Source organism: Macaca nemestrina, chromosome 7, assembly GCF_043159975.1.
Source record: "Macaca nemestrina isolate mMacNem1 chromosome 7, mMacNem.hap1, whole genome shotgun sequence".
NCBI classification, from domain to species: Eukaryota; Metazoa; Chordata; class Mammalia; order Primates; family Cercopithecidae; genus Macaca; species Macaca nemestrina.
This window is the reverse complement of record NC_092131.1, coordinates 78,696,162-78,715,854: the sequence shown is the minus strand read 5'-3', so window position 1 is coordinate 78,715,854 and position 19,693 is coordinate 78,696,162. Positions and strand designations below refer to the sequence as shown.

At 37.8% G+C, this 19,693-nt stretch overlaps 1 non-coding gene across 1 annotated transcript; it reads left to right on the top strand.

Annotated features, from left to right (window-relative positions):
* Positions 1–4,283: 4,283 nt before the first annotated feature.
* LOC112425984 (U11 spliceosomal RNA) lies at positions 4,284–4,417 on the top strand. The gene has a single exon (XR_003017216.1). It is a non-coding gene; the product is annotated as a U11 spliceosomal RNA (small nuclear RNA).
* The last annotated feature ends 15,276 nt before the right edge of the window (positions 4,418–19,693 follow it).

Sequence of the window (19,693 nt, the reverse complement as noted above, 5' to 3'; positions counted from 1 at the left end):
TCTCAATTGACGTATCTTCAAGTTCACTAAATTTTATTTTTGCCATCTCAAATCTGCTACTAAGCCCTTTAGTGAATTTCTCATTTCAATTTCTTTAATTTTTAATTCTAGAATATCTGTGTCTTTTTATAATTTCTTTTTATTGATATTATCTATTTGATAAGATGCCATTCTAATACTTTTCTTTAGTTCTTTATGCATATTTTCCCTTTGTTCTTTGAATGTATTTTAAATTGCTAATTTAAAGTATTTGCATAGTAAATCCAACATCTGTATTTCCTCAGTGGCAGGTTTTATTGACTGCTTTTATTCTTGTGCATGAATCATACTCTTGTTTCTTCACATGCCTCACAGTTATTTTCTTGAAACCTAGGCATCTGCAATAATATAATGTGACAACTCTGTAAATCAGATTCTCTATCCCACGGTTTATTATTCTTGCTGTTGCTGTTCTAATGTATTTTTTCAGTGACTTTCCAGAACTAATTCTGATCCTTTAAAATTTGTATTCTCTTTTGTTTCTGTCATTTGTTAGCTTAGTGGTTGGCTAATGACTGGACAGAGATTTCCTTAAATCCCTGAAAGCAATAGGTCTTCCAGTCTTTGCTGAGACACTCTGTGTACATGTTGGGTCATCCCTTAAGTGTTCAGCTGGTCAGTTTTCAATTCTGCTTTAGCCTTCACTTTCTGTTTTAACAGAGCCTCAGGATCAGCCAGAGATGAGAGGTTAGGGCCTTTTTAGGTGTTTCCTGGGCATATACGTACTCTTGTGGAATCCTAGATTCCCAGGAATTTGTAGAAGCTTTTCAAAGTGCTCTACAGACATCTCATCTCTAGCTGTTTCTTTGGCAAGCTTCTTGTTTGCTCCAACTGTTATTGCTGCCTCAGACAGAGGTGATATCAAATAATTGCAACTGATAGTTTTCTCCCAGGGGAAAAAAGTGCTTTGTTCAGAGTGATTTCTGAGTTGCCTCACATATAGACAAACCCTTCCCACAAGTAGAGAGTTTCAGAGAACAGCAAGATAAGTCAAATGATGACAATTCTCTGAGAATGGAGTTTTGAAAAGGCATCAACCCATTGTGACCCTTCTGGTGACTGCTGAATGCCCTGTTTTCATTGTGATTTTGGGGCTGCTGGTTTGCAAGGCTAGTGCAGAGCTGGAGAAACAGGGGTAGAATTAGGATAAATTAAAATACCACAAAGTTTGCTGTTCTTACCCAGATTCAGCCATTTTTCTTTAATAGATGTGTCTTGGATCGTTGCAAGTCTTTAGGTAATTTCCAGAGTTCTAAAAAAGATATTTAGACCATTTTTGCTCATGTTTTTATTCCTTGATGCAGGAGTGAATTTTTGGAGTTCCTTACTCCACTCTTCCTGCTGCCATCCACCCAAAGTCCTTCTTGTTTAAACATCAAATTATTTATCATATTCAAAGAATCTTTCAATAGATGATTTAGAATTTTCCTTAGTTCCTCTCAATCAAACTCAAATAATAGTTAATACTTACTGAATTCCTTTGGATCCTAGTGCCTGAGAATAGCTTTTGAATATGTTCTAGGTCCAATGGGTTGACTCAAATTAAAGACAGATAAAACATGGCAATCATTAAAAATCCATGCTTAGTAAACAGGTATCCAGAGATATAATGATTTTCTTCTTATTGTTAATTAGGTCACAGCAGGCAATTTCAGAAAGGAGATTATATCAGATAATTAAAAAATCTACCCATGACAGTGCTTATTAGTTAATTATTGTGCCCCTCAGTTTTATGAGCAGTTCAGTCCAGAAAGAAAGAAGAGAAGGATCTGCTGAGTGACTGGGTTCTCCAGTGGACCTACTAGGAAATATACAGAGGTACTCTATGTTCAGTGGTATTGCATCTTTTCTCACCTAAGCCATGTTTACAATGAGACCCATTCCTATATTCCTGAAATGCTTTAAGTAGCCCCACTGAAAGGTCATAAAATAGGCTTAATTACCCTTTCCCTGGCTCTTTGAATCTTTAGATTTCACAAGCTCTTGCCTTGTTATAGCTGTGAGGGTTAATTTTATATATCAACATAACTGTACTAAGGGATGCCCAGACAGCTGGTAAAACATTATTTCTGGATGTGTTTGTGATGGTGTTTCCAGAAGAGATTAACATTTAAATCAGCAGACTGAGTAAAAAAGATCCTTTCTCACCAGTGTGGGTGGGCATCATCCAGTCCACTGTGGTCCCAAATAGAAGAAAATGTGGAGGAAGGACAAATTTGCTCTCTCTGCTTAAGATGAGACATCCATATTCTCCTCCCTTCAGATATCAGTGTTCCAAGCTCCTGAGCTTTTGGACTCAGGCCAGGACTTATACCATTGGCCCCCAGTTCTCAGGCCTTCACACTTAGAACGAATTATACCACCAACTTTCTAGCTTGCAGACAGCAGATCATAATAATTCTTGGTCTCTATAACTGTGTGAGTTAATTTATGTGATAAATCTCCATACATACATGCACGCATGCACACCCACACATGTACATATATATCTAGAGATATAGATATAGATATATAGATATATATTTGGCACATATATACACGTATATACACACACACATAAATATATACCAATACGTGTGTATCTATATACACAATGCATGTGTGTTTATATACACATGTCATTGGTTCTGTGACAGCTAACTCAAACATTTCTGATATCAACTCTGCCAAACCTCAGATTGGTGTTTCCTAAATTAAACTACCTACTCCGGTACATCAATTTCTTTAAAGTTTCTAGAAATGGATTAAATGACTAACTTTTGCTAGTTTAGCTGGTAATTTTGATACAATTTAAAGTCAAATATTTCCAAACTATAGTTCCCTCCTGGCTGAGGTAGATGGCTTACCCTGAAAGTGTCAGTGTAAAATTATTTCTGTCCTATACTTTGATGTGTAATTATACTTTTATTCAAATGCATCTTCAGGAATTTGATAAGCTCACAAGCTGCTTCTTAAAGGAAAAGATAAGCCCTGAGGGCTTTTACTCACCTCTGTACAGGAGGGAGCTCCTCTCTACAAGAAGAATTCAGTCTGACTCATGTCATAACAGCATGTGAAACTTATCTCATCTGAGACAATAAAAGCACTCAATTAGACGGCACTGATTAGGTGTGATATATGCATTTAATCATTGCCTAGAACTTATAGTTGTCTCTAGTATCACCTCCATTTTATAGAAGAGGATGCATAGGCGCTAAAGTACTGCAACTAAAAACAGGGCGAATCTTGCATTTGGTTTTTTTTGTTTGTTTGTTTGTTTGAGATGGAGTCTGGCTCTGTCGCCCAGGCTGGAGTGCAGTGGCCGGATCTCAGCTCACTGCAAGCTCCGCCTCCCGGGTTTACGCCATTCTCCTGCCTCAGCCTCCCCAGTAGCTGGGACTACAGGCGCCCGCCACCTCGCCCGGCTAGTTTTTTTGTATTTTTTAGTAGAGACGGGGTTTCACCGTGTTAGCCAGGATGGTCTCGATCTCCTGACCTCGTGATCCGCCCGTCTCGGCCTCCCAAAGTGCTGGGATTACAGGCTTGAGCCACCGCGCCCGGCCGCGAATCTTGCATTTGAACCTTGGCATTTTGTCTCTACAGCTGCACTTTATACTGCTACAATAAACCTTTGCAAGCTAGACATTTTTAATTCCTAAACCAGAACTTACATGCAAACCGTGTTTTATTAGTGATGTAAACACATTCTCCTATCTAGTTTCCCTTCAAAAGCTCTAAGTGGTAGAAAATATAATATTTAGAGGAGTGTATGAGTAGTTTGTCCGACAGACTAAGAACTACCTCACAGCAAATTAAACCAGAAAGCTGTAAACTTGGGCCACATTCACTAAGCCTCCCACGATAATAGATTTCCTAAGTAAATGGTTTGCAAATTATTTACCAAAAAAATGACAAGTAAAAATATTGCAAATAATTTGCAAGTATTAGAATTTTGATGTGATGTCCTTGATTTTTATCTAGAGTCTTTATAGGACAAACCATATAAAACTATCACTGGGTACCATCTACATATTTTGTTCAATGTCGCTTACACATAATTTTTTTCCTTTGAAAAAGTAATCCATATGTTTTACAAGATTATAGGAGTTATAAAATCCATCCTGTTTACCTTGTTACTGGCTACCAGGAATTTCTATGTGTGGGTTTAATCACAGTTAATATATTTGCTACTGTAATCATATATTTTCGACTTCAAAAAAAAAACATTTTTTTTCTATATTCTAAAAGGTTTTTTGAAAAAAAACCAAAAAAGCTGCTGTTGTGAGTGATACATGCAGGGCAACTTGATTGCTCTTAGTGCAGAACTGACATCAAGGAATTTTGGAAGTGTAACTTTTTGGTAGGTTGATAGCTGGTTGTTAATTAGTCCATTCTCACACTGCTATAAATACCTGAGACTGGGTAATTTATAAGAAAAGAGGTTTAATTAGCTCATGGTTCTGCAAGCTGTACAGGAAGCATAGCAGCTTCTGTTCAGCTTCTGGGAAGGTTTCAGGAACCTTACATTCAAGGCGGAAGGCAAAGGAGAAGCAGGCTCTTCTTACATGTCTGGAGCAGGAGTAAGACCAAGAGAGGGGAGACGTACTACATGCTTTTAAACAACCAGATCTCATAAGAACTCACTCACTATCGTGAGAACAGCACAAATGGGGAAATCCACTCCCATGACCCAATCACCTCCCAGCAGGCCCCAACTTCAACATTGGGGATTACAATTCAACATGAAATTTGGGCGGCGACACAGATCCAAACCATATCACTGGTGATTGTTGGTCCTGGTGCCCTTACTCATAATAAATAAATAAATAAGCTTTTTTGTGTACACATCTTTTTAAATAAGTTTTCCTCAATCCATTCGGAAAGTAAATAGATGATTTTTTTTTTAAGTTTTATTAAAAAACATCTTTCTCAAAGTTAAGGTAAAAAAAACTTACATTATTTTTCTGGAGGCTAATGCCGAAGTTATTTTAAAAAACCACAAACACTACTTCAAAGAGGATCTGTAATAATAAGTTTTAAATTTAATTTACTATCATCATATACACAAAACTGGAAGGAATGGGACTAACGACCTCTAGACTTATTACTTCAGCAAACCACCTTCCACACCCTAACAAAGCAGAAAGTAGTTATGCTCCGCTCTTTGGACTTCAAGTGAACTTCTACCCCTTCAGTTTGACATCTGAGTGTCCTACAGGCTGGAGATTCTCCACAGGTCTTGTCTGTATACTAGAAATGCCTCACCCACTCTACCTGATGGTTTGCAGCTTGTCCCTGTCCTGTGAATTAACCTAAAAAGATGAATGCCCTGGCTCATCTTAAGTAACGGCAATTTTTATTTCTCTTTGGGTATTTATGTGAGTGTACTCAAGGACAGGGAAAGGAACTATCTTTAGTTTCATTGACCCTTGTCCTTTGGAAGATAAATAAGAATTTAATTAACATAAATGTTTATATTTCTTATTCTTGCTCTACTTTTCTTGTTTTAAAAAAATGCTCTGATTGATGTCAAATATGCACGTTATCTCAATTTTTATGCCAGACCCTCTTAACATTGATTGCTTTTTTTCTCTCCTCACAACCATCTCAGATTAATTTTTTTTAATTTTCTCTGTGTTATCACAACATTTTGCTCGTATCTCTATTGGTGAACACATCTCGCTTCTCTTTAAGTGTCTAGATTTCTTTAAGGACAGTCTATCTATGCATCCTTCCAGGACTTCGCTCTAAGACTTATACACAGTGGCACTTTAGAAAATATCAATAACTGTTACTTATTAGGACTACTGACAGAAGGATTTGGTGAGTGGATTATGCCATAAAATTCTCCATTCCTTAATATAAGCGATGAGGCTGGCCTTGTCTTTAAACTAGAAAATACGATGCTAGCAGTTGTAAGGGATAACTTTCTGGGTCCCCAAATGTGGCAAGTTATTCACCTGTTTTCAATATCCTCATCTGCAAAAGGGGATGATAATTGTACATAAGTTACAGAGTATCAGAACTATAAATTAGTTAATACATGCAAAGTACTTAGTGCTTGGCATAAATTAAACTTTAGCAATGCAAATAGACAGAAAATGGAAGATGTGACTTAGGAATCAAGAAAGTTTTGAAAGAGTCAGTAATTTAAAAACTAGAATTTGATATCAAAAATTGTATTAGTACTTTATAGCTCAATGAGTTATTGTGATACCTCTATATAGATTTTATAATAACTTTTCAGAAACATTTATTGTGAGACGTTATCAATATTGAAAATATTTTGTCTAATAATGTTATAAGAATTATTCTACCAAATTACATAATTTTTAAATTATTGTTTTATAACAATATAGAAAAAATAACTTCTGCATGAGTTTTGTCTTTCCTCTGAGGTTTATCCTAGAACATTTATTTTGAGAAAACCTTCATAAAAACATAATTTGGGCAAAAATTTAGATTCTGTAGTAATCAATCATCTTAAAAATTAGTTACTTAGCTTCCAGAGTCTAGGGTTGAATAACATATTTGTCTCAATTTAGCGATAGCTGGTACTACTGACAGAAGGATTTGGATTTGGTAAAACAAAATGAAATACATGTTTATGAAAAGATACTGCTAATAATGAGTCCTAACACACAACAAGCACTCATCCATCACCTCTCTAGAATGTTCTAATAACACAGAAAGAGCAATATTCCCCTTAAGAGAAAAATAAAGAGAAATTTAAATCAATAAAATTTTACTCTATGTCAACATCAGTCATAACTTAAAATTCAAGCATCTAGCTCTCTGTCTCCATGTCTATATTTAGATCTTTCTATTTTTTAATTTAAAATAGACCTAAATCAAAATTTTGAAAATTAAGGACAAGCAATCAAATACTTATTTCCATAATTTCTTCTCCAAAATTTTGCATTCTTCTTCATAAACTCTGTACTTTATTAATCACCCAACCTTTTCAATATGAGCAAATACTAGTAATTTTTATGACTTTTTTTTTTTTTTTTTTTGAGACAGAGTTTCACTCTTGTTGCCCAGGCTGGAGTGCAATGGCCGATCTTGGCTTACCACAACCTCTGCCTCCTGGGTTCAAGCAATTCTCCTGACTCAGCCTCCCTAGTAGCTGGGATTACAGGCATGCGCCACCATGTCTGGCTAATTTTGTATTTTTAGTAGAGACGGTATTTCTCCATGTTGGTCAGGCTGGTCTCCAACTCCTGACCTCAGGTGATCTGCCCGCCGTGGCCTCCCAAAGTGCTGGGATTACAGATGTGAGCCACCGTGTCCGCTGTCTTTGACTCTTTTATATGGCCTTTGTAAAGTAAAAATAATTGTTCATTATTTTATATATATATATATAGATGGAGTCTTGCTCTATCACCTAGGCTGGAGTGCAGTGACTGGATCTCGGCTCACTGCAACCTCCGCCTCCTGGGTTCAAGCAATTCTCCTGCCTCAGCCTCCCAAGTAGCTAGGACTACAGGCACACACCACCAAGCCCAGCTAATATTTTTATTTTTAGTAAAGACTGGGCTTCACCAGGTTGGCCAAGATGGTCTCAATCTCTTGACCTCGTGATCTACTCGCCTGGGCCTCCCAAAGTTCTGAGATTACAGGCATGAGCCACCTTGCCCAGTCAAAAAATAATTTTTAAATCTACTTCTTTCATAATGACTCATCCTATGAGTTAAAAAGTCAATGTAAATCTTGATAGTGAAAATACAAGTTATTTTTCTATAATACATTTTACTTGTGTTTCCTAAAAATATTCATAATTTAAAATTTTCTTCAAATTTTGAGGGAAAGCCAATTTAGTAAAGTAATTAAGAAATTCTTGAAATTTCCTGACAGTAGCTCTAAAGTATCCTCATCACACTAAAAAGCAACTATGTAAGGTGATAGATAGGTTAATTAGTTTGAATATAGTAATCATTTCACAATATACACATACTGTATACCAAAATATCATGTTCACCTTATATGTGTGTGTGTGTATATGTGTGTATGTGTATATATATGTGTGTGTGTGTGTGTGTATATATTTGGTTTTGTTTGTTTGTTTGTTTTTTGAGAGGGAGTCTCTCTCTATAACCCAGGCTGGAGTGCAATGGTGCGGTCTCGGCTCACTACAACCTCCGCCTCCTGGGTTCCAGCAATTCTCCTGCCTCAGCCTCCTGAGTAGCTGGGATTACAGGCATGCACCACCATGCCTGGCTAATTTTTGTACTTTTAGTAAAGACAGGGTTTCACCATGTTGGTCAGGCTGGTCTTGTACTCCTGACCTCGTGATCTGCCCACCTCTGCCTCCCAAAGTGTTGGCATTACAGGCGTGCGCCCCCGAGCCTGGCCAAATATGTATAATTTTTATTTGTCAGTTGTGCCCCAATAAAGCTGGAAAAAGTATGTTTGTTAGGAAAAAAAGAAAAATTCCTACACAGTGTTAAGCCAGTAAAGTACACCCAGTTAGAGGCTATGGGGGATTTTATTGCATTTATTACTATTATTATATTTAATTTATTATTTATATTTGTTAACTAAGTATAAAATGGTCAGAAAGGGAGGTAACTTGATTACAATTTTAAAACTCATATCAATAATAGATTTTTGATAATGTTTTACATCATGCCAGTGCAGTAAAGCTGTGGCATTCACAACCTGCTACCTATCAACCCTCTACAGAACCCTCAGTTAGATTCTATTGCATTTAGTATGGAGCTTGAGTCTTCCTAAGAGTCAAATATGCTTTTGGAATTCAGGGTGTACGGGCCGGGCGCAGCGGCTCATGCCTGTAATCTCAGCACTTTGGGAGGCCGACACGGGCAGATCACAAGGTCTCAGGAGTTCGAGACCAGCCTGGCCAAAATAGCGAAAGCCAGTATCTACTAAATATATATATACATACATATATATATACACACATACACACACACACACATATATATATAAAAAAAAATTACCCAGGCATGGTGGCAGGCACCTGTAATCCCAGCTATTTAGGAGGCTGAGGCAGGAGAATCGCTTGAACCCAGGAGGCGGAGGTTGCAGTGAGCAGAGATTGCGCCATTGCACTCCAGCCCTGGTGGCAGTGTGAGACTCTGTCTAAAAACAAAACAAAAGAAAACAATGTCGGGTGTACATTGGAGGTAGATGTTCCTATTTTTTAAATTGTAAAGTTTTAATTCCCTTCAATTTTTTTTTTTTTTTTTTTTTTTTTTTTTTTTTTTAGTGTTGGTGGAAGATACAAACCAACAAGTTGATGTGGAATTAATGACTGACTATTTTAACATATACTTCCTAATCAAAGATTTCCAAAGTCTAAAAGATTGTCAGACATCAGAGAAAGTTAAGGAATTAATTTTAAAAGACATCCAAATTAACAGCAAATAGAAAGTTTTTATTTAAAACCATTTAAATATCTGCGTAGAGCTGGAAAACACCAAAGGAAGTTTATTTTTAATATTAATATTAAAGATTTAAAAACAGATGATACTGAGTTCCGAAACAGTGTGCTAATTTATCTCTACAAAATGTGAAGTGGACAGGCTTGATTAGTGAATTAATTTCTTTAAATCTTTAGTTATTTTTTACAAATATACTAAAATGTAAAATCCAGAGAAAATAAGCTAAAAGTGTTTGAAGAGATTGACAATTTCAATCTGAATAAGTGTATATCATTTAAAAACAAAGTAGATAACAGTAAGAAGTAGAATTAAAAATTCCTAATTGGAGCTGTCTTTAAAATGTACTATAGGGATACATACGGATGTGAATACATACACCTTTGAAAATAATATGCCTATGTTTTCTTCGGTGAGTTAAGAGTCGATAAAATACATGTCAAATTGTGAATATTCAGGAGAAAATATTAAACTATATTTTTAAATAGTGTTCCAAAAATGAAAAAAGTAAAAATCATGTATTCTACACTATTTTCTTCTAGAATACCTGCACATTAAAATCTCCTTATTTTAAGGAGAGACTTAAGGAGAGACTAAGGGTAGACTATCTAAAACGCCTGTAATCCCAGCACTTAGGGAGGCCGAGACGGGTGGATCACAAGGTCAGGAGATGGAGACCATCCTAGCTAACATGGTGAAACCCCGTCTCTACTAAAAATACAAAAAAAAATTATTCGGGCGTGGTGACTGGCACCTGTAGTCCCAGCTACTTGGGAGGCTGAGGCAGGAGAATGGCGTGATCCCGGGAGGCGGAGCTTGCAGTGAGCCGAGATCCAGCCACTGCACTCCAGCCTGGGCCACAGAGCAACACTCCGTCTCAAAAAAAAAAACAAAAAAAAAAAAAGGAGATTTCAATATTTTCACAAATAAACAAATAAAAAAACTCACAAAATAGGGCAAAGTTGAGAAATGTATGTTTATGCATACATTCAATATGCATAATTATATACATAAAATATGTGTAATAACTAATCAATATACACCGATTAAATGACAGTCTTAAAGAAATTATCATATAACTAGAAGTGCTACCTAATCCCCAAATTGTGGATAAATAACAACAGCCTGTAGTCATTTCTGATGCTGCAGTTTTCCTAAGTATTCAAGTATTAAATGCAATATTTTCTTCAAGCATTTGCTTTAAGTCCTACAGTATGGACATATTCATTTTCAATAAGTATTACCTTAGTACCTGTGCTAATAGCAGTGTAGTGCCCTCTACTCACGTCCTTCTCTTTGTAAAACACTAGCTTCCAGGAAATAAAATCTGGAACTAATAAATCTAATTAGTTAGTCCTTGGCTATTCTGGAGAGAGATTGCCACCTTCCACCAGAAAATATAACAAACTTTCTGCAGGCATGATGGCTCACGCCAAGTACTTTGGGAGGCTGAGGCCCGCGGATCACTTGAGCCCAGAAGTTCGAGACCAGTCTGGCCAACATGGTGAAACCTCATCTCTACTGAAAATACAAAAATTAGCTGGACATGGTGGTGGGCACCTGTAATTCCAGTTACTTAGGAGACTGAGGCAGGAGAATCGCTTGAACTTGGGAGGCGGAGGTTGCAGTGAGCCGAGATCACACCGTTGCACTCCAGCCTGGGCGACAGAGTGAGACTCAATCTCAAAAATTTTTCATTTCATTTAAAAAATAGCAAATGTGGCCTGACGTGGTGACTCACGCCTGTAATCCCAGTACTTTGACACCTCCCAGTACTTTGAGAGGCTGAGGCAGGTGGATCACTTGAGGTCAGGAGTTCAAGACCAGCCTGACCAACATGGTAGAACCCTGTCTCTACTAAAACTAAAAGAAATTAGCTGGGCATGGTGGTGGCTCCTGTAATCCCAGCTACTCAGGAAGCTGAGACAGGAGGATCGCTTGAACCTGGGAGACAGAGGTTGCAGTGAGCCGAGATCATGCGATTGCACTCCAGCCTGGGCGATAGAGTGAGACTCCAACTCAAAAAAAAAAAAAGTTCCAGTCTTGCAGATATTGACATACTCTCTTATCCAGTTCACATTCTGAATTGATACTGAAGGTGATTCAAATCTTACAGGTCTTGGTAAGGTAAGATACTTAGATTGCATTCTCAGAGGAGCAAAGAGCCATTGGAAAATACTAAGCAGGGTATTGAGATGATGCCCCTTCAGGATCCCATGTGGATTAGGTGAAGAGATAAGTGTGAGAATGGGGAGGGAGGACTCTGTTTTAGTCCAGATGAGAGATGAGGGTGGTTTCACCGAAAGTGGTAGCAGCCTAGAGGGTGAAATGTGAAAAGATTTGAGATATGTTGGGAATAGTACTAAAGGGACTTTCCAATGGACTAAATTGGGAAGCTAGGAAATGAAGGAGGAATCCTAGGTTTTTCACTTGAGTAACTATGTCATATGGTGAGAATGACTAGAACACAAAACATTAAGAGTTATTAACAGTTGTGTTTCAGACATGATAAGCTGGAGACACTTTTTACCCATCCCTGTGGAGGTGTGAGAGGTGAACAGAAACACAGGTCTAGAGTTCACAGCTGAAGAAGTCAAGCAACTGGTTATCATTTGAAAGCCATTAACATGGGCGAGTGTGGTGGCTCATGCCTGTAATCCCAGCACTTTGGGAGGCCGAGGGGAGCAGATCATGAAGTCAGGAGTTCGAGACCAGCCTGGCCAATATGGTGAAACTCTGTCTCTACTAAAAATACAAAAATTAACTGGGTGTGGTGGTGCACACTTGTCTTCTCAGCTACTCAGGAGGCTGAGGCAGAAGAACTGCTTAAACCCTGGAGGTGGAGGTTGCAGTGAGCCAAGACTGCACCACTGCACTCCAGCCTGGGTGACAGAGCAAGACTCCGTCTCAAATAATAATAATAATAATAATAATAATAATAAAGAAAGCCATCAACATATAAATGATACATATACTTTGAGACTGGAGTTACTCATTCATTTGTTCAACAAGTATTTATTGAGCACGTAATATGAACCAGGTACCATTCTAGGTGCTAGGAATACAACACTGCAAAAAAATTTCAGCTAAAAATTCTTGCCCTTATAGGGCTTGCATTCTATGATGAGAATTCCCCTGGAAGGAAGATGTAGAAGGCAAGAAGAGGATCCAAGACTGATCTCTGGGACATTCGCAGCTTGACTGCATGACAGAATGAGGTGCAGCTCAGGAAAATAAAGTAGAAAAGCCACAAGGAAGGATGCAGATAAACCAGGAAATTGCAGAGTTACAGAAGACAAGAGAGCAGCGCAGCCTTTTAAATCCTTTTTCACAACTGTCCAACTTTGTGAATGCCTGTTGAAGGGTGGAGAAATATTAAAAATATACAGTGATTTTTCAATTTGCTGATCAGGAGATTATGTCCTTACAGCTGAATGAAATGGCAGACAGAATCTGTATTCAGCTGGGTTGTGGCAAAATGCAGCAGTAACAAACTGGAGGCAGTGAGTATGGACTTCTGATAAGCTTTACTGTCGAGAGGAGCTGAGAAGTAGGCCAGTGACTGGAGGGAATTAAAGTGATCTATGAAAGTCCTTACCAGAGTGTATGCCACATTGTTAGCATTCAATAAATATTATACACTACTATTGATAATAAGTGAGATTTAATTTTAATCATTTGGATTAAATAATAGTTTACTGACAACGACTTGTCACTGAGTGTGAGAATTATAGATTTTTTTCACTAAAAGTCTTAAATTAGTTCAAATACGTAAGCAAATAAACATGAATTAATAGTAAACACATAAAAATATTTAATTCACTAATAAATACAAACAAATATTTAGATAGCATTTTTGACCTATTAAATTTGCATTTTTAAGTCTAATATTCAATGTTGAAAAACACGAATCTTAAATTGAGTTGGTCAAAATATAACTTTTCTGAAAAGCAAATTCGTATGTATCCAAGGCCTTTACAATGCATTTGCTTTTGGTTTTTAATTTTTTTTTCTAAATTGCATTACAGTATACTTAATGGGAAAGAAATTATAAAGTAACACAGAACTCTGACATTTAAAGAAAGAAACTAGAAATATATACATTTCTACATTTCCTGTAACATCTGATACGGGACTATTCATATAAAATTGATGAAATACCCATCTCTTCAGACTTTTGTCACTTCCAAGCTAATTGTTGGGAAGCTCTCTATACAAGACTAGTTTCAAGACCACCCAGCGTTTCCTGCAGGTGGGAATGCAGCTGCTCACCTTCTTAGTGGGGTGAGCTGCTAGGAGCACAGACACCCGAGTGCCAGTCTCTGGGTTGAATTTGCTTGTTTTCTTTATTTTCTGAAATAGTTCTTCAAAGTACTTAATGGCTTGGGACCTGTTTTTCCCAATAGTCCCTTGCTCCTTTTTTGCAACCCTGTTCTCAGAGCAGTGCAGTTCAAATCTGGCTGCCTACGTGTGGCTCACATATTAGATATTTTTGGTTTACATGAAATTTGGCAGTCTGGGGATACAGCCCCCATGCTGGCATATAAAGTAAGAAAGGTAAGAATTCTGTAAATCTATATGTCCTTGAAGAGCCACAAAACCAGTCCAGTGTCTTGGAATCTGATGATTCTTACATGATGGGAATTGCTGGTGATAATATAAAGCTAGATTATGCAGACATTTAGTGGCTAGATATAGGACTCCTTTCACAATGCAGTGTGGCTTTAATTTCTTCTCAAAACAGAGTTTTTATATCAGCTACATAATAGCTTATATTTAGCACTTTACAAGTTTTGAAATATTTGTATTATTTCATTTGAGCTTTAGAGTAATCTTATTCCCATTTAAGATCCTGTATTTAGAAATTCAAATTCAGGGACAGCATTCCGTATGTAGCAATGAGGTTTTGCTTCATAAAACTTCCTTAACCTCTGTGAATATGGTACCCAAGTGTGGCATGATAAGCAGGAGAATCTGCAAAGTGTGAGCAGGTATAAGGGTGACATTTCCCCTGCCCTTTAAGGGCCAGTGGGAATACACTGGCAAAGCTGCCTTTGCAGTAGCTGCTTCTTACATATGGCCCAGAGCATGCTTCCGGCACCAGTGTCTTTGGGAGAGGTGTGAAAAAGATTTCTCTCTGAGTCCAGGAGAGTGGGCTGTTCGAATCCTCCTGGAGACAAAAGAAAGAATTGGTTCCAGTGCCTTTTTCAATCCTAACAGCTTTCAGATGACACATTGGGAGTCATTTATACAGCCTTGAATATACCCAAAAGTGTTCCTCGCCAAGTCTTCCCACAGTCTACATGAGCCAATGCAGATCACTTTATTTTAAAAGGTTACATGTTATATAAAACCCACACAAGTAGCTGCCTTAAATTTTTCTCTATCCCTGTTGAACTTCTGTGGGGTTTCCTCTATATTTTCCATATTTAACTATAGACTAACTAATTTATTGTCACCCATAAAGCAATGTTTATTTTAGTAACCCACCTTCCAAAGGTAGCAGCCATTGGAAGTCCTGCTCAGCTCATCAATAAAACCTACTGCTGCTGCCAGTTGACAAGCTAACTATAAATTCAAAAGGCAACACTCTAGGGAGTCTATTTTTCTTTTGACTAGTGTATCAAACCAATATACTGTGCGACTTATGCCCAAAAATGTTGCTTTTTTATTGATAGAAATCTCTTGGAGTCATCGTTACATCTTTCCCTTAACCTATGGGTCAACTGGATTTAACACCCTGCTGCAGCTGGACGCTTCAGCAGAACGTGTTTTCTTACTAGTTCATCTCAGCAACTAGAAAGTCTGCCTTATACATATTTAAAGGTAAGGACTCCTTTAATTCAGTGTGTCCTGGCACCAAAAGACACCACAAACCTCTGCAGTGATAGATTGGAGTGAGGAGATTTGTTGCTGGCTATGTCTAGATTCAAAGTCTTATTCCACGAACATCATTGGAGGGCCCTCTTGTCTCCTTTTAACAAGGTGGGAAATAAGATTTTATTTCTAATTATTTATTACTATAGCTACTACTTTAACTTTGCATGATGCCTTTTATTCTATTGTGGTTATAAAACAAAGCCTTACTTCATATATTTTGTTCGTCTTTACAACTAGCCATGAGGCAGATAGCCTTAAATGAAATTTACATGGATAATATTTTAGAGATGAGAGATCAATTCCCTATCATAGTATAGTCTTGACCCATGTCGTAAACACATTTTAGTGAAATAGCAACAAGAGGAAACAAGGACAAAACATTCACAGCTGGGTATTTGGTCACCCTTTATCTTAAGCTCCTTTTATTTTCTCTGCCTTATAGTATCATTTTTTATTCTTCTTTGATTAAGCCTATATAATTTTCATTAGCATAAGTTATTCAGTTCAAATAATTCCGGGTTCACTTAGTATTATGTAATTTTAGGCTCAGTTTGCTGGCTATACAGTTGACATGTAATTCCTCCATCTTGAGCATAACAAAAATGGATCTTTAAAATATAAATATTTTAGACCATTAAAGAAAATTACATACATACTCATAATTTTATTTATAAGTCAAATGAATAAATTTCTATTTTAAAAAGCATAATTTAAATTTTATAAGGGGTATAAGTCAATTTTTACTCATAAATTAAGGACATAAGTTCTTATACATACATGTATGGCTGTGCATGTGCATATTTTTCCTCGAATTTTAAAATGCACTCTTAGTCAAATGTGTATACATACTCAATTTTTAGATTTCATGTTTTAGTCTGCAACTAAGTGCAACGAGCAATTTTTTCAAGTCGGTTGTTATATTATTTATTTGCTGGAAATGAAAACAACATGAAATTATACTTTAATAGTGGATTGCCAATGCAATTATAAGTTATTTTCCCCAACCATCTCTATTTTTGGTAGATGATTAGTGCCCCGTGGGATCCAGAGACTTCTCTGATCGAGAGCTGTTTGTTTTCTGCACGCTGCAATTATATATTACACATACACCAATGATGAGTAGCCTCATGTGTTGGGATAAATATGTTATTATAAGTTCAAATGCTTAGATACTTTTTCGATGTTTATTTGAGCTGAGCAAAACATAGTAGTCTCAGTTCACAGGGGGCTTATATAAACCTTTTGGGGGAGAATTACAACTCACAGGGGTTTGTAAGCAGATGGCACATGCAAGTAATCACACTTCTCCTTGGTGGGAGGAATGGCATTCTCAAGATAACAAAATAAGAGCGGGAGGTGCCATGACAAGTCTGTTCTCAGTCTCCACCTGGGCTTTCCCCACAAGGCAGAGACACTAAGTATACGTTTGAAGGCTAATATGGAATCAGAATACAGGGAAATTCTTTTTTTTTTTTTTTCTTGAGATGGAATCTCAGTCACCCAGGCTGGAGTGCAGAGTGCAGTGGCACACTCTAGGCTCACTGAAACCTCTGCGTCCTGAGTTCAAGTGATTCTCCTGCCTCAGCCTCCCGAATAGCTGGGATTACAGGCATGCACCACCATGCCCAGATAATTTTTGTATATTTATTAGAGACTAGGTTTCATCATGTTGGCCAGGCTAGTCTGGAACTCCTGACCTCAGGTGATCCGCCCACCTCGGCCTCCCAAAGTGTTGAGATTACAGGCGTGAGCCACCACCCGGCCAGAGAAATTATTTTAATACCTCCAGCCTGCCCGCTCCCATTCTCCCTCTGGGATTCTTGGAACCAAGTGGAATCATCCCACCGTTGAGAATTAGGTATGATTTTGCAGGAATTTTGTGGGATTATGTTCAGGAATGCTAGAATCTTACACTACAAATTACTTGTCCTCATAGTGTAGGCACAATAGGCAAGAAACAATTTCAAAATGGTAATGAAAGGACCACTGTTATAATAGTTGAACCAGCACCCAATTCTCCGGTGTATGGAACTCTGGAAAATCTGTTGGAATATATGTGAGAAGAGCTCTCTACCTTCCAACCAGCTTCATCTATTCCCCACCTGAATCTTGGCAGGACCATTCTGCCCAATGTTCTAAGAACTCAAGGCAGTGACCAGTACACTAACCTGAAAAGGGGGGAAAAAAGGAATAATCTAGCCCCAAGGAAAGGCCTAAACCAGTTTAGTGAATGTACAAAAGTGGGGGTGAGTAGAGAGTGGGACATGGGGAAAAGAAAGGAAAAAAAGAAAAGAGGGAAGGGGGAGGAGAAAGGAGTGGATGAGAGAAAGAGGGAGGAGAAAAACAAGGAAAGAAAAGGGAAGCAGAAGAGGAAGGGAGGGGAAGAAAGAAGAGATCAGAGAAGAAAAGAGGTGGGAAGGGTGCCTGTTTCTTATTCCTCAGTGCCCCATTCACTAACAAAAGTGTTTCAGTCAAAGTCCTACCAATCTGAGAGAGACCAGTAGCAATGCTTCTTCCCTAAAAGAAACGGACATAAAGTTGGTCAGAGAAAACAAAAAACTATTTTAATTCTCTCCTCTCTGCTAATCCACCATGTTTTAAAATAACCAGAGATGTCTAACCAGGCCCCAGGTAATTTCCTCTAAAAAAAAGAAAAGAAAAGAAAAGTAAAAGAAAAAGAAAAAGAAAAAAACTACAAGTACAATAGATGTTTCCAAAACAGGATTGGCGCTCAGATGTGCCATAGGACAGGTCTATGATGTGGCCACACAAACATACCAAAACTGACTTCTGTCATTCTGGTTAAACTAGAAATAAACTTGCCTTGGCAAAAAGGGCAGAGGAGACAATTGATAAGACTTCACACTCTTACTTTACATGCTCATTCTCTACAAATGTATATTTCAAAGGATTTTTTTTTACATCTGCTTGAATGTGTATCTACCTAGCATTACACAGGACCCAGATTACTGTAAAGAAATAACAAAGGGCACTTCTGATGTGCAAAGAATTTTTAGTTCATGCTCATTTCCTACACACTGAAGCAAACCTTGAAATATAATAACTAAGTAGAAAGACTCCACATTTCTTTATGTCATGTCATATTCTAAATGACTGTAATTCCAGGATTGTGAGCATAAACTTGTTCTAGTCTTTTACATCTAATTATTTCAAACGGGTCATGAGTGTAACCAATGACAGCCCTGCTGATAGCTGAAGTTCTATCACTTCACCAGTAACCAGCTTACCTCACCAATAATAAATCTTGTGTGTGCAAGTTATTTCATAAATGAAGAAAATACCATGCTAAATCTTGAAAATGTGGGAAGGGTCACTGTTAATCACGGGACTATTTCTTGGAAGTTGTGTTTTAAAAAGAGAATAATAACTCCAGTCATTTATGTCAACCACTTACAATTTATGTCTGATTCCCACACTGCTCAATATTAATATGTATGTCTCTAAAGGTGAAGGTTGTATCTGATTAGGAAACAAAGTAAGATTCATATATCCATGACAGACAGAATGAATGAAAGGAAAGAAGGAGAGGAGGGAAGGAGGGAGAGACGAAGGAAGGAAAGAAGGAAGGAAGGGAGGAAGGAAGGAAGGAAGGAAGGAAGGAAGGAAGGAAGGAAGGAAGGAAGGGAAGGAGGGAGGAAAGAAGGAAGGAAGGAAGGGAAGAAGGGAGGAAAGAAGGAAGGAAGGAAGGAAGGAAGGAAGGAAGGAAGGAAGGAAGGAAGGAAGGAAGGAAGGAAGGGAAGGAGGGAGGAAAGAAGGAAGGAAGGAAGGGAAGAAGGGAGGAAAGAAGGAAGGAAGGAAGGAAAGAAGGAAGGGAGGGAGGAAGGAAGGAAAAAGGAAGGAAGGAAGAGAAGGAAGGAAGGGAGGGAGGGAGGGAAGGAGAGAGGAAGGAAGGAAGGAAGGAAGGAAGGAAGGAAGGAAGGAAGGAAGGAAGGAAGGAAGGGAGGGAAAAAGGGAGAAAGGGAGGGAGGGAGGAAGGAAGGAAGGAAGAAAGGAACGAAAGAAAGAAACTTTGGCTTATTATCACAACAGGATGAAAAGCAAAGGATGGATAATCCCAAAGATTTTGCAAAGGATGTATCAAGATTTGCTGATCTGGAAAGTGGGTACACAGAAAGAGGGAGATATTGAATGTGAATTGAAGATCTGAAGATTGTTTAATATTTTAGCTTCATTCCATTAATAAAGTGGCTCTTTTATACTTCACGGCCACAACAGAAACAAGAGATTCATAAGGAACTGGTTTAATATTGGTTGTCTTCCAAATAGAGGCAGACAACCTGGCTTCCCCAATGGGAGCCAGAACCTAAAGAGATATTGTGGAAGGTCTGGCTCATGTTACCAGATGACAAGGGAACAGGTGAAGAAGGATT